The sequence below is a fragment of the Peromyscus leucopus genome, chromosome 6 (genome assembly GCF_004664715.2).
Source record: "Peromyscus leucopus breed LL Stock chromosome 6, UCI_PerLeu_2.1, whole genome shotgun sequence".
Classification (NCBI taxonomy): domain Eukaryota; kingdom Metazoa; phylum Chordata; class Mammalia; order Rodentia; family Cricetidae; genus Peromyscus; species Peromyscus leucopus.
Genome location: NC_051068.1, coordinates 7,935,027 through 7,950,976, shown reverse-complemented (window position 1 = coordinate 7,950,976; position 15,950 = coordinate 7,935,027).

The following is a 15,950-nucleotide window of genomic DNA, read 5'->3' as shown; positions in this document are numbered from 1 at the left end:
GGCTGGGCCTAAAAAAGGAACTCCTCCCTCATGTCACAGCATAGGGCAGGGCAAAAACAAACACTGTACGATCAACTATGTGAAATCAAAAAAACCAGATTCATTGAGAAGATCATAGTGTAGTTATTGGCAAAGGTTGGGGGTTCAAGAAGTAAGGAAATTTTAGTCAAAGAATATAAATTTTCAGATGTAAGTAAATAGTTTTGGGGGTATAATGTACACTACAAGATATAGATAACAATACTGCATCACACACACAAGATTTACTAAGACAACACACACACATATATACATATTGTGTGTATATTTACGGTATTTTGATCAGGGTCTCACCATGTAGCCCAGGCTGGCCTCACATTCTGTATCCTCATACCTTAGCTTTCCAAATGCTGGGATTGTGGGTACATGCCAACACATCCGGTCTTCAGAAGGAAATCTTGTGAGTGTGCATGTGTGAACTGGAGGTGCTCGTGCCCATGCACACATGTGGAAGCCTGAGGACGATGTCAGGCATCTTTCTCCATGCTCCCCTCCGTTCTCCTTTGAGACAGGGTCTCCTGCTGACCCCGACACCTGTGAGTTCTCAGGATCTGCCTGTCTCCACCCAGCCTTTATGGGGTGCCCATGTCCTCAGGTTTGCACAGCAGGTGCTTTTACCCATTGGGCTGTCTCCCCGGGTTCCTTAAGCAGTAAGTCTTAAACGTTCTCACCATGCAAATGCACATATTCAAACACGCACAGTTGCATGTGAGCTGACTGACGACGGACTCGCGAATTTGACTCTGGAAATATATTTGCCAACACATTTTATTGTACATCTCCAATTTAAACAGAATAAAGTTAATGATTTGCTTTATTTTACCACATTAAGCTTTACCATAGACATTTTTTTCTAATAGAGAATATTAAGAGCGTTGTGGAAACTGATTGTAGAAAGATCCTTTATGCTTTAAATATTAGTCAAATGTGGATGCTTTAATTTGGTGGCTAAACAATACCCAGTATTTTTGTTTGGGCTATGATAGCCCAAACCAAGCTGTGCTTTTTTATTTTTTTCCAAGAGAGCTAGTTATAACACTAATGCACAGTCTTAGCCAACTTTGGACTGTGTGGTGCTGTTTACATCTTAAAATTTGTATGCTCTGCTTAACCAGTTCATTTAAAGGAATAGCGTGTTGGTAAAGTACTTGCCTAGTATGCACAAAGCTCTGGGTTTGATCCCAAGAACCTCAAAAAATGGGGTATGGTTTGCACACATCTGTAATCCCAGCTCTTAGGAAGCAGAAGCAAGAGGATAAAGAGTTCAAAGTCATCCTTGGCTCAATAACAAGTTCAACCCTCGTGAGGTGCATAAGACCAGTTTCAAACAGACCAGGAAAAACATAACTTGCTTAGATCACTCAGCTTAGGGACAGAACCCAGGTCAGAACCCAGGCACCTTCCTCCCAAGCCCGTTTAGTTCGGCCTGCCTTGTTGCTTCCATTGCTACTGCTGGCCCCAGCCCCAGCCCCAGCCCCACCACAGCAGACCTCAAGGTGGAAAAGCCACCTCTGCTCCTAATTCTTCCAGGCGTGGCCTCTGTTAATCCTCTGCTGTGGAAAAGCCTTCCTTAGGCAGAGATGCTCCCACTGCCGACTCCGCCTGTGGGATGTCTGTCTCCCGGGGTCAGGCAGTGCTGCTTTATTTTCTTCCAGTTCTATTCTGTGTACTCCAATCAGCAAAGCTGGCATACAGGAAGTTGGCACTCTTGATACAGGAGTCAGTCCCGTCCTCTTCGGCTTCTACATAAGTCTGCAAAGGAAATCCTGTCCATTCCTAGAACAGAGCTGATTTTACAGGGAGGCTTGCCAAGCCAAGGCAAGCCAACCCACATTACCTCCCTCCCTGCACTGCCAGGGCACCTGGAAACTTAGGACTTAAGATTTCCCCCAGGTGGTGAACAGCCCACATTTTCTAGTTCTTGTTAGATGTAACCTATGGCTATGAGAGCCAGTGAAGTACTGGCTGTATAATTCCCCACCGTAGGGGATTCACTAGGCACATGGCTGCCCCCTTATGCATAAGGCTCAGTCAGAATACCTGCATTTAGCAAATGGAGGGCAGGGAGAAAGGAAAAAAAAAACTGGATGCAGAATTTGGTAAGTGAGCTCAGAGACTGTGCCAGGAGGCTACCTGAAGTCCCTGGAGAGAGAAAACGAACAGGAAGCAGAAGCTGCAAACTGTGGGTCTCAATCCCTTCGGGGCTCGAACAACCCTTTCACAGGGGTCACAGGTCAGATAGCCTGCATATCAGATATTTACATTATGATTCATAACACTAGCAAAATTACAGTTAGGAAGTAGCAACGAAATAATTTTGTGTTGGGGGTCACCACGACAGGAGGAACTATATTAAAGGGTCACAGCACTGGGAAGGGTGAGAGCCACTGGGCCAGAGGTAAAGAGCGCCAACATGGAAGTCACTCGGTCCATAGAGCCCACGACAACTGTAATGATTTCTCAGAGCAGATGACATCAGAAGCTCTTGGGCAGGTTAGACCGTTTGTTACTTACTTGCTTTGAGATAGCGTCTCCTGCAGCCCAGGCTGGCCTCAAACTCACTGCATAGCCGAGGATGACCCTGGTCCTCCGCCTTCACCTCCAGGGTGCTGTCATTGGAGAAAGCTCTAATATGCCTGCCTTCGGGGTTCTTATTAAAACAAATTTCTGGACCCCACCTGACTCTGCAATGTAGAATTCTGGGGAAGAGCACAGACAATATGCATTTATAACACACACCCTGGGAAAGTCTAATGACCACAGACGTCAGAGTTGGCATTATAACTTATTTCTTTCTTTCCTCCCTTCCTTTTTTTTTTTAAGACAAGATATGAAGTAACCCAGGCTAGCCTTGAACTTGCAATGTAACCAAGGCTAACCTTGAACTTATGACCCTCCTGCCCTGACCTCCTAAATTCTGGGATTACAAATGTGAACCACCACACTGGTTTATGAGGTGCTGGGAACTGAACCCATGGTGTCCTGCATGCTAGGCAAGCACTCTACCGACTGAGCTCATCCCCAGTCCCTTCTACCGTATTCTTTATAAAAGAGTCTCTTCTTAGGGCCGTTTCGGGACAGAGTCCCCATTCCCTAACTGCCTACAATGCAGCACCACATTTAGGTAGACATCTAGATAAATTTACTAAGTGACATTTCCCTTGGGAGCATTTTTGGCTGATTTGACATTGCTTTATCCAGAATGGCAGCAGATCGAGTTTCATTAGCCACTCTGTGGGGCTGACACGACGGGACCCTGCCCCCTACCCACATTTGCACAGCCCAATCCAGCCTGTCTCCATGTACATCTCAAAATATTGGATGTAATTTCCAGCAGTGAAATTAATATATTATCTATCAAAATTTCAGAAAACATAGGCTTAGAAGAAAACAGTGTCTATACCTAGGTATAGACTCCTCCATCTGTGAAGAGCCCACAGACGGTTACAATGGTAGATTTTTTTCCCCTTTGTTACATTTATTTGTTGGGGGTATGCTCAGGTGCCCAGGACAACTGTAATACACTCCATGTGTACGTGGAGGTCAGAGGCCATCTTCCCGGAGTTGGATCTCTCTTTCTATCGTGTGGATTCCGGGATTGGAACTTGGGTCTTCAGGCTTGGCGGCAAGCACCCTTACCCACTGAGCCATCCCACCAGCCTGTATTGCTAGATTCTCTACGTAATGAAAGTGACTGAGTAATTTTTTTTTGTTTGTTTTTATTTTTGCTAATAATACCCTAAATTTTCATTTAGACTATGATGCATCTCATAAAACATGCTCCTGGCTTGTACTTTTGTTTTCTTACAAATAAAACATTGATAACTCTTTAAAATGGCAATTTCAAGTGTCACTCTGAGCACCACTGTTCTTTGGGAAAACAGCACTATCACAAATTGTGAGAGTTGGAGGCTCTGTCTTTTAAAAAGAGAAAGCAACGATCAAAACACATTGTTAATGTACACAATAATAATTGTTATTATGTTGAAAAGCAAAGAAAGGTAAAGAAAACAGTGATTTGAAGGGGATGGGAGAACACGGTGTGTGGGGGGCACACTTGTTCTCTACCAACCAACATTCTTCTGAGGTTTTCTCCTGTGAGTTTTCAGAAGTGAGCCAGGCACTTCCTAGGACATCGCCACACCCCCTCCCTCCTCCACAATTGTCTTTCATAGATTTGAGGTGATCTTGTTACAGGTCACACAGAGAAAGGGCAGTTCAGTCCCAACCAAACACACTGAGAAAAGGAGGCATGGAGCATCTGAAGACTTTGAGAAACACATGGTCAGCCCTCCTGACTTCATGCCCTGCTGGGAAGGACTCTGGCCTGCACAAACAGGGCGGACCGCTGCCCCACACAGCACCACACAATTTAGGTAGGACACCAAAGCCAGAAACACTGTAACCAGAATAGTCTTGCTCCAGCCAGCAATGAAGTTCTGAGGAAAGGGGAGCACGGACTGCTGGCACCCTGCAGGAGGTCCTGCAGCTGATCTACCCCTCCCCTGCCAGGTGCGATGGCGCCTTTCCTTTTTCTTTCATCATTTTTTGCTATGTTTTGTGGCTTTTTTAATGAAAAGGGGGAGGAAAACATTTCCCCCCTTGTCATGTGAATGGTGACTTTGCTTTTTTTTTTTTTAATGAATGGAGATGTATTTGCTTCACATAAAAGATGCTGGTAAACCCTTCACGTGCAATTTAAAGACACTTGAGCAAAATATTTATTGATGGGCGGCTCTTTCCCACAGTAGAAGATAAATAAGCTGCCACGCAATGGCCCAAAGCGTGAGTAGATTTCTCTGCCTCATTACAAATATAAATGTATTGGGAGGGATATATTTTTGAGACAGGCCCTCACTATGTGGATGGGACTGGATTGGAACTTACAGCAATCCTCCTGCCTCTGCTTCTGAAGTGCTGAGATGATAGGTGTGGTCCACCACACACAGCTTCTGTATAAGTTTTTTGAATTGGATTCACCGGAAGCTATTTTTAATTTTTGTTAGTAGTCAGAGTACTACTCATGTGGTCACTCATGGTAATTACTCATGGGTTTCGTTGTGATGTTTTCATATGTGACAAGTCCACTTTGATCACACACACCCCCCATCACTCTCCCTTGTCCCCTCCCACTAAAGCCCTCCTCTTCCCAGCTGGCTCCCTTCTGCTTTTATGTTTTCAGTTCCTTCCTTGGTTCAATGAGTTTAATTGGGTTTGCTTACAGGAACCTGGGTGAGGGGTTTCATCCATAACTCTTGTATTAGGGCCTGAGGCCTCAAACTGAACTCCAGTAAGATCTTTGTAGGAATACTGGGAGCTGAATCTCCTTAGGCAGATAGAGCAGGCTTGAGATAGGTCCACGTACACTCAGAGTCCACTGTATTTCTCCCTCTTATGGTCTATTGCATTGTCTTCAGATTGGTCAATAAAGAAGTGTGAATCTAGAAGAATAATCACAGAGCTGGGGAGATGGCTTGTGGGGTGATTAAACTGCTAATGCAGAGACAGGCAGATCCGTGGGACCCATGGGCCAGCCAGTCTAGCAGAAAAACTGAGCTCCAGGTTCAGTGAGAGACCTGTCTCAAAGGACAAGGTAGAGAGAGATAGAAGACGGTGGCAGACATCAGCTTCCGGCCTCCACAAGTGCACACACAGGTTATGGTACCTGCACATGCATGCAGGCAGGCAGGCAGGTGCGCGCGTGCGCGCGCACGCGCGCGCACACACACACACACACACACACACACACACACACACCTGCAGTGAGGGAGGGGAGGGGGAGGATAGACAGGAAAGAGGAGAGAGAGAAGATAGAGAGAAGAGATAGAGAGAGGAAGAGGAGAGAGAGAGGAGAGTAAGAAGAGAGGCAGAGAGGAAAAAGAGAAGGAGGAGAGGAGAGAGGAGAAAGAAGGGAGAGAGGACAGACAGACAGACAGACAGAATCAGGATGCAGGTATTCACATTTCTGCAATCTCAAGTTCTGTGAAAGAGCAGCAACATGAAGCCCTGTCATAGGAGAGGAATAGTAGGTGCAGTTTACCAGCCCTTTACTAGTGTAATCACTAGCTGCAGGTACTAGCTAGCTGCAGGTAGTTGGTGTAGTTACTAGCTAGCTGCAGGTAGTTGGTGTAGTTACTAGCTAGCTGCAGGTAGTTGGTGTAGTTACTCGCTAGCTGCAGGTACTAGCTACATGTGTTTATTTCTTTGTCCCTCAATACTCAGAAGTTTATGTGCCCATTTCACAGATGAGAATACTGAGGTGGCCCCATAAACTCTTGCAGAGTCTGGACTCTGGTCCAATCTGACTCTTGCAGGGTCAGTCAGGCCCCTGACCACTGTACCCTCTCAGGTAGAGTACCATCAATCCTGTGACCTTGCAGAGACATACTTCTCTCACTCCCAAATGGCAGTCTTTCTGAGGCTTCCCACTAGTGAACATTCGATGTTCTTAGGATGCTTGTATTTCTCATCATCAATGGGGACACACCAAGATGACAGCCGCTTGTGAGGGGAAATGAGAGGGATGTGGTTCTTGCAGGGGACTTGGGTGGGATGGCTGGAGGAGGGCTGGGTTCCTGACAAGTGAGCTTGGTCAGTTTTCAGGTTAGAAACCTGCTGTCAGTTGCCATGCCCACAGCTTCACCTTTTCACTTGAAATAGCCCTGCAGACTTATTTTTCCTGTCTATCATACCGTAATGTTTTAAAGTAGTATTAACAAATACATGTTTGAATAGATATTAAGCACATTTAAAAGATGATCAGGAGCTGGTGGCCACTACTTGGGAGGTTGCCATTGGAGGACTGAAAGTTCAAGGCTACAGAGTGAGTCCAAGGCCAGCCTAGGGAAGCCCTGCTTTAAAAGGTGAAGAGGGACCCCTGGGTATAACTCATAGAGTGCTAGAGGCCTAGGTTCAGTTTTGAGTGCAAAAACAAGGAAGGAAGGAAGGAAGGAAGGAAGGAAGGAGAGGGAGGGAGGAGGGAGGAGGGAAGGAAGGAAGGAAGGAAGGAAAGAAGGAAGGAAAGGAAGGAAGGAAGGGAAGCAGGGGAGGAGGAAAGGAAGAAGAGGAGAAAACGTTTAAAATGATAGGATTTATCATTATTATTATTATTATTATTATTATTGTCATTAAAAAGAAGAATTTTGCAAACTGGAGTAGTGGCTCAGTCAGTACTGCTATTGCCTTGTAAACATGAGGGGCTGAGTTCTACCCCAGCACCTCCGTGAGATCTGGGTGCAGCAGCACACATCTGTACCCAGCACCTCTGTGAGATCTGGGTGCAGCAGCACACATCTGTACCCAGCACCTCTGTGAGATCTGGGTGCACAGCAGCATCTGTACCCCAGGTGTACCTCTGGCATCCGTGAGATCTGGGTGCAGCAGCACTCTGGCACAGATCTGGGTGCAGCAGCACACATCTGTACCCAGCACCTCTGCTGGGTGCAGCAGCACACATCTGTACCCCAGCACCTCTGTGAGATCTGGGTGCAGCAGCACACATCTGTACCCCAGCACCTCTGTGAGATCTGGGTGCAGCAGCACACATCTGTACCCAGCACCTCCGTGAGATCTGGGTGCAGCAGCACACATCTGTACCCAGCACCTCCTGAGATCTGGGTGCAGCAGCACACATCTGTACCCAGCACCTCTGTGAGATCTGGGTGCAGCAGCACACATCTGTACCCAGCACCTCCGTGAGATCTGGGTGCAGCAGCACACATCTGTACCCCAGCACCTCCGTGAGATCTGGGTGCAGCAGCACACATCTGTACCCAGCACCTCCGTGAGATCTGGGTGCAGCAGCACACATCTGTACCCAGCACCTCCGTGAGATCTGGGTGCAGCAGCACACATCTGTACCCAGCACCTCTGTGAGATCTGGGTGCAGCAGCACACATCTGTACCCAGCACCTCCGTGAGATCTGGGTGCAGCAGCACACATCTGTACCCTAGCACCTCCGTAAGATCTGGGTGCAGCAGCACACATCTGTACCCAGTACCTCCATAAGATCTGGGTGCAGCAGCACACATCTGTACCCAGCACCTCTGTGAGATCTGGGTGCAGCAGCACACATCTGTACCCAGCACCTCCGTGAGATCTGGGTGCAGCAGCACACATCTGTACCCAGCACCTCTGTGAGATCTGGGTGCAGCAGCACACATCTGTACCCCAGCACCTCCGTGAGATCTGGGTGCAGCAGCACACATCTGTACCCAGCACCTCCGTGAGATCTGGGTGCAGCAGCACACATCTGTACCCAGCACCTCCGTGAGATCTGGGTGCAGCAGCACACATCTGTACCCAGCACCTCCGTGAGATCTGGGTGCAGCAGCACACATCTGTACCCAGCACCTCTGTGAGATCTGGGTGCAGCAGCACACATCTGTACCCCAGCACCTCCGTGAGATCTGGGTGCAGCAGCACACATCTGTACCCACCCAGCATTAGGTAGGAGACAGGCCAATTTCTGCAGCCTACTGACGTGCCAGGCTGGCTGGATTGGCAAGCTGGTAGACAGTGGCTGAGGAAGACACCCAATGCCTTACCTCTGGCATCCACAGGTATGCACACACAGGAGAATGTTCACCTCTGCACTCAAACATGTGTGTGCACACACAAACACTCACACTCACATGTACATAAAATATGCTCATATCACAAGGTAGAATCTTGATTTAAAAACCCAAAGAAGTGTGAAAGAATTCAATGAACACTGGTTACACTTCCAGAGATTCCTGGGTGATTATAATGGTGCTAAAAAACACCAAAGGAATCCAGTTCTAGTCAGAAGGTACCAATGTGGGTTTCCTACTTTACATTATGTTAAAGAATCCTGGCTAGGTATCCCAGGATACTTGAGTGCATGTCTCACAATCAAGGAGGAAGAAAACCAGAGACACAACGAGGGTGAGAAACGGAGCATGGGCATGAGGAGTGAGACCGTGACTCTCCCTATACCCTGGCCTGAGCACCTGGGAGAACTGTGTGGGCCGAATCACTGTGCTCTGAACACATCAGTCATTTGTGGCCTATGTTGGCTCATCTTTTGGAGGGGCTCTGGACAGGCAGTCTCCAGAGAGCTTTCCAGATCTCTCACAGTTTACGACTTTGAGTAAAATTTCATTTCTTCTGACACGTTATTCAGACATAGTATTCTGAGACCTCAGAAGGGAGCACTGTGTGAAAGCAAGTAGAAAAAGAGGTGTTTGTTTGTTTGTTTGTTTTGTTTTGTTGTAAGTGATGCATGGCGCTTTCCCTGTTTGAATACACTGATGTGTCCCTAGGTTACATCATATTGTTGAGTTACAGCATCAGCCCATGACATACTAGAAGCATTACTTGTGTGAGAAGCACATGTCTACTCACAGCTCCCAGAGCACTCTAACCACTTTCTTATTTTAAAATTTTTTCTACTTAAACCACTTCAGAGCAAAATTTTTCTTTACCCAATATTCAATCTGTCATATCAACTGACAAGAATTTTTGTGTTGGCTGTCTGGGAAAACAGCAACTTTCCACTATATTTTTTGATAGATAAGGGATATGTTGTCTCCAGTTTATTTGTGAGATGGGGAGGAGAGTTGTTTTAAAATAATTTCCCTAAATAATCAACAGAGAAAAGAGACAGCCTACAGAATGGCCAAGAGTCTTTGCCCACTAGGCACCAAGCAAGGGATTAGTATTTAGAATATAGAAAGCCACGCAAAACTTAAACACCAAAAAATTATGCAATCAATAAATGGACCAGTGAAATGAGCTGACAGTCACCAAAAGAAGAAATACAGATAGATGATAAATATCTGAAAAGGTACACAGTGTCCTTAGTCATCGAGGAAACATGAGATTAAGCTGTTTTTTTGATTCCATCTCACCCCACTCAGAATGGCTATCATCAAAAACACACGCTGGTGAGGATTAGGAGAAAGAGAAACCCTTGTACTGCCGGTGGGAATGTAAACTAGTGCGGCCACTATGGAAGTCACCATAGGGTGACCTCATGTCATAAGTGGAAAAGGGGCTGTGGCATCGGGCGGTACTATAGTCAGAGCCTCTTTGACAGAGCATTTCTTTACCTTTTGAAGATGGTCTTCCTCTTCAATGTCCACACTCATAAACTCAGGTATTACTTCAGATATTCATCATTCACATTCACTTCCCACCATGCACTCACCGCAAATTACAATAAAGCTAGAGGAAGAGAGACCTGGGATGCATCCTTGCGCTCTACTGACCACCGGAGACTAAAGGAGCAGAAGACTTGGGAGCACGAGTCCAGGAGAGAGACAGCGGTGTCTGGTGTAGGGATGCCTTGTGGGAGCGGGGAAGAGGACGCACATTTTAGAGATTGCTTTCTGCAGACTTCTCAGAGGAACAAGCCCAGCAGACCCTACACATCATGTTAAGCTGGGTTTACAAGATTAACTACTGAATAGTCCGGCCCCACAGTGGCTGTCCGAGGCTAGACAACTACAGAAATCAGTGGCTGCTGAGTCCGAGGAGTTAGAAGCCTCAGAACCAGAGACCAATGACCCAGCTCCAGTATGAGGCTGAAGGTCTGCCGGCGGGCCCCACCGAGAGTCTGCAAAGTCATGTTCGAAGGCTCAAAAGCCTGGAGTCTGATAGCAGCCGCAAGGAGGGTGCCCATTCAGTAGGGCGGAGCATGCGCACAGGCTTCTCCCATCTCTGTTCATCTGCGCCTCCAGCCCACTGGACCGTACTACCCACCTTCAAGGCAGGTCTTTCCCCCTGGATTCACTGATCCACAGGCTAACCCTCTCTGGAAACAACCACACGGCCATGCCCAGACGTATGATTTGCCAATTTTCTGGACCGCCTTTAATCCAGCCAGGTGGAGAACCAAGATTCAGCAGCACAGAGAATTCAGAAGGTGGAACCTAGAGGACTCAGCAACAGTTACCGTGGAGACAGAGGCGCACACAGACGCAAAAGGATCACAAGAGGTGAAACTGAATGACAGACTTTAATGTGAGTCATAATCTTTATGGGGTAAACAGTTCCAAGTCTCTTACCATTAATAAAAAGCCATTATGAGTACTAAAGAGAAAGCAGAGGCCAGCAGGGCCAGCCCCAGGTGCCCTGGAATACTCCAGACTTGAGTTGCTTACACAGTCCACACAAATGGTGCCTTGCCCTTGAACTCATAATAAACCCAGTGTTCAGTGCCATGGGCTGTAAGAGTCTTAATTTAACTCAGTATTATGAAATGATTCGTGTACGTGTTTCTTTTCCTGTTGCTATGACAAAATGCCCAGCAAAGACCGCCCGAGGAAGAGTTGGTTTGGGCTCCCAGCCTCGGGGTACAGTGGGGGAATCATAACCCAAGTGTGAGGTGGCTGACCACACTGCTCCTGTAGGGAGAAGCAGAGAGAGATGAATGGCGCTGCTCCGCGCTCTCTCTCTCCTTTTCATTCAGTGTGGGGTCCTTGCCCATGAAGCGATGTTGCCCACATTCAGGGTGGGTCTTCCCACCTCTCTCTAGAAACTCCCTCGCAGACGTGTGCAGAGGCCTGTCTGTTGATGATCCAGTCATATTGACAATATTAACCATTACAATTACTCTGCTTTCCTTTTCTCTCATGATGAAGAGCTCAGATAAGGACTCAAAGGTGGCCAGGTTCAATGGATGCTTGCCAAAGTGTGTGTTCCTTGACCTCTCCACAGCCTTAGAAACCGTTGAGCACTTTCTGCCTAGAGCACCTCCTCTTCTATGTCCTTGCATCAACCCATGGTTCCCCCTTTTCCCCACAACTTCTTCCCAGTCTCCCCTCCTTCACTTAGATTACCTCTAAGGATGGCGGCCTCCTTACCAACCTTCAAGTTGTTCAGCCTCACAGTCCGTTTCTACAGCTGAGTCCCCTGTCCTGGTCTAATGAGCCATACCCTCTCCTCCCCTCTCCCTCTCCCTCCCTCCCTCCCTCTCCTCTCCCCTCTCCTCCCCTCCCTCCCCCTCCCCCTCTCCCCTCTTCCCTCTCCCCTCCCCCTCTCCCCTGTCTTCCTCCCTTTTTCTCTCTCCTCTCCCTCTTCTTCTGCTTCTGCTGCTGCTTCCTGGACACCACCTCCAGGTGTTCACAGGAGCATCAACTGATCCCCAAGATGCTGCTGGGGCTCTGGGGGTCTCCTCTTAGGTCCCCATTCCTCTTCTGTAAACTCCACCTCAGTTCCCAGCACTGTGACACTGGGTCCAGTCAGAGACCTGACATTCTCCCAGACTCCTTACACCTGAGATCAGCTACCAAGTCTCCATTGTCTCCTTGAAGCACTGATTGCTAAGTCAGGTTCTACACTCCATCTTCTCTCTCTCTAGAACATTGTCCTTTATGTCCATTCTAGAACCTGGATTCTAGAAAGATCTCTATCAAGTTCAAATCTGCTTTAATCATTCCCTGGCTTTATATCTGTTGTGATCTGAATGAGTATGGCCCCCGTAGGCTCATAGATTTAAATACTTGGTCACAAGGGAGCGGCACTATTTGAAAGGATTAGGAGGTGTGGCCTTATTGGAGGATGTGTGTCACTGGGAATGGGCCTTGAGGTTTAAAGAAACCCATTCCAAGCCCAGAGTTTCTCTCTTCCTGCTGTTTACAGGTTCAGGTATAGAATTCTCCGCTCCTTCTCCAGCACCATGTCTGCCAACCTGCTGCCATGCTTCCCACCATAGTGATAATGGACTAAACCTCGGAATCTATAAGCAAGCCCCAATTAAATGCTTTCTTTTATATGAGTTGCTGAAGTCATGGTGTCTCTTTACAGCAAAAGAACTAAGACAATATCCTTCTATGCCACCCTTCATCCTCAAGCTACCATCCAGACCTCAGCCCTGACACAGCCTGGTGTGTTCAGCTCTTCTGAGTCTGAGTTTCTTGTAAGTGGGGGCTGTCTCTGTTACCCTCACTACAAGTTGTTGTTGTTTTAATTCTTCTATAATTGTATACATGAACACAATGTATTTATATCATATGCACCTGCTCCTTTCCAGCTCCTCCCAGACCCCTCCCAATTCCATTTCTCCTCCTCCCCTTCCTCCCCTGCTCCTCTTCACTGAGTTCGTTTTGTTAGTGCTGCCTGTGTGCACATAGATATTGGGTCATCCACTGGAGCTCAGGTAAACGTACCGTAGTCGTCAACCTCGAAGAAAACTGACTCTCTCTTCCCCAATAGCCATCAACTTCCAGTAGCTCCTCTGGAAGCAGTGTGGTGGGGCCCTGCGAACACCTCTCATCCATGCTGGAGTGTTGACTGGCTAGCTCTTGTATCGGCCTTGTTCAGGCAACCACAGCTGCTGTGAGTTTATGAGCTCAATGACCTGTCATGCCCAGAAGACGCTGATTCACAGTGGTCCTCTGACTTTTGTCTCTTACTGTCTCTCCCCTCCCTCTTCCCTGGTGTTCCCGAACTGGAGTGGGAAGGGTGTGACATCGTTGTCCTCTTTAGGGCTGAGCCTGTGAGTTGGTTTCCCTTCCAGCCATTCTTGGACCAAGCAGATTGTGCTGACTCTGCATTCCATGCGGATGCCCAGTGATGTGCCTTTAACATTTTCTTGGAAGTTTGGCATCTTGACAGGCTTCAAATTTTGATGGAAGAGGCCATGGCAATTCAACACTGATTTATTTCTGATTTCTCACTCCCAGGATAATATCTGATCTTAAAACTAATTTTTTTAAAAAGATCCCACTTTGGGGGATTGTTAAGCGAACCAATAAATCTCCTCTATTGATTTTTTTTCATCTGGGCCCTAGGTCTCAAAATATTATTGACAACTCATTCATTTTACAAATAATATCTTTGTCTCTCATTTGACATGGGTTTTCATTCTCAAACTCCAAATTCTCAAATCAAAAATGTGGGGGAAGCATCATCACTTTATATTGGGGACTTGAGTAGCATAGATTTTTGTATCCAAAGGCAGCCTTAGAGCCAATCCTCTGGGTTCCTAAGGGATGACTGCATGCTTAAAAAATCAAGTTGGGGGCTGCAGAGATGCTCAACGGTCAAGATCATTGGCTGCTATGCCAGAGGACCCCGGTTTTATACCCAGCTGTAGTGGGTAGCCATTCCAGCTTTGATCTGGAAGTTCCAACCGCCATTGAGGCTTCGGTAACTGTCACGCCTACAAGGCAGGGTCAAGAGAGGACCCTGAAGACCCGAGATCCAGATGTGCGGGCTTGCTTGGTTCCTGGACCCTGGACGCTGGAGGTAGACCGAGCAGAGTTCTCCAGAGAACACCGCCAGACTGTGCCTTTCCCAGACTCTGTAAACTATCCACTCACTTGTAAGTTACCCCACAAAATAAACCTCCCTTTTAACTACGTGGAGTGGCCTTAATAATTTCACCAATACCCAGCACTGACATGGCAGCTCACAACTATCTGTACCTCCAGTTTCAGGGCCTACAATGCCCTTGTCTGGCCTCTACAGGCACTCCATACACATGGTGCATAGACGTACATGGAGGCAAAACACCCATGCACATAAAATAAAATATTTAAAAAACTTTCAAATTGTATGTATCAGTATATGCTGCAATCCCAGCACTTCAGAGCTGAGACAACCTGGACTGCGTTCGAGGCCAGCCTGGGACATATAGCAAGGATTGTCTAAAGGAAGAGGTGGGAAAAGGAAGTGGGGAAGGAAGGAAGAAATGAAGGAAGGAAGGAGTCAAAAGAGTAAAATACCAACAACAAAGCAAGTTCAAGAAAATGCCCAAGCAAGATGGCAAGATTTAATGACAAGGATTTCATTCTTTCTGGGAAATCTGTCTTCTTTAAGTCTTCATAAGTGGCAACACAACAGTACAGACGGCTCTTTCTAGTTATTTCTTGAGAGTTGGTCAGCAAACCTGAGGTTTTTAAAACCTATTTCAATGTATAGATGTGTGTATTTCTGTGTGCGTGCGTGCGTGTGTGTGTGTGTGTGTGGTGTGTGTGTGTGTGTGTGTGTGTGTGTGTGTGTGTGTGTGTGTATGAAGGTCAGAGGACAACACTGAGTGTCATCCTCAGGAATGCCAGTCACCTCCCTTAAGACAAGCTCTCACTGGCCGGGAGCTCAGCAAACAGGTTAGACCACTGGCCAGTGAGCACCAGGCTCCTCCTGTGCCCGTCCCTCAGTGTGCACCAGGAAGACCATCTCACCAGTGTGCACCAGGAAGACCACCTCTCCAGTGTGCACCAGGAAGACCACCTCCCAGTGTGCACCAGGAAGACCACCTCACCAGTGTGCACCAGGAAGACCACCTCTCCAGTGTGCACCAGGAAGACCACCTCTCCAGTGTGCACCAGGAAGACCACCTCACCAGTGTGCACCAGGAAGACCACCTCTCCAGTGTGCACCAGGAAGACCACCTCACCAGTGTGCACCAGGAAGACCACCTCTTCAGTGTGCACCAGGAAGACCATCTCACCAGTGTGCACCAGGAAGACCACCTCTCCAGTGTGCACCAGGAAGACCACCTCACCAGTGTGCACCAGGAAGACCACCTCACCAGTGTGCACCAGGAAGACATTTCTCCAGTGTGCAGCATGGAGCCACCTCTCCAGTGTGCACCAGGAAGCTCTGAGTTTTCACAAGGTGTCTGGTGATTGACCTCAGGTTCTTGTCCTTGTGAGGCAAATACTCCACCACCTGCACTGTCTCCCCAGCCCAGGAAACCCAGGCCTAATTCTGACCAACTGAGCGTCCACTCTCTTGTGGGGCCTCCTCTTCCATAAACAAAGTAATCTAGATGGTTTGGGTCGGCCAAAGTCCTTTCACGGTGAAGAATAATCTCATGAAAACCCTAAGCACAGAAAAATAGAGTAAAAGCATTCATAAAAAATAAAAATCTTAGCCGGGCGGTGGTGGCGCACGCCTTTAATCCCAGCACTCGGGAGGCAGAGCCAGGCGGATCTCTGTG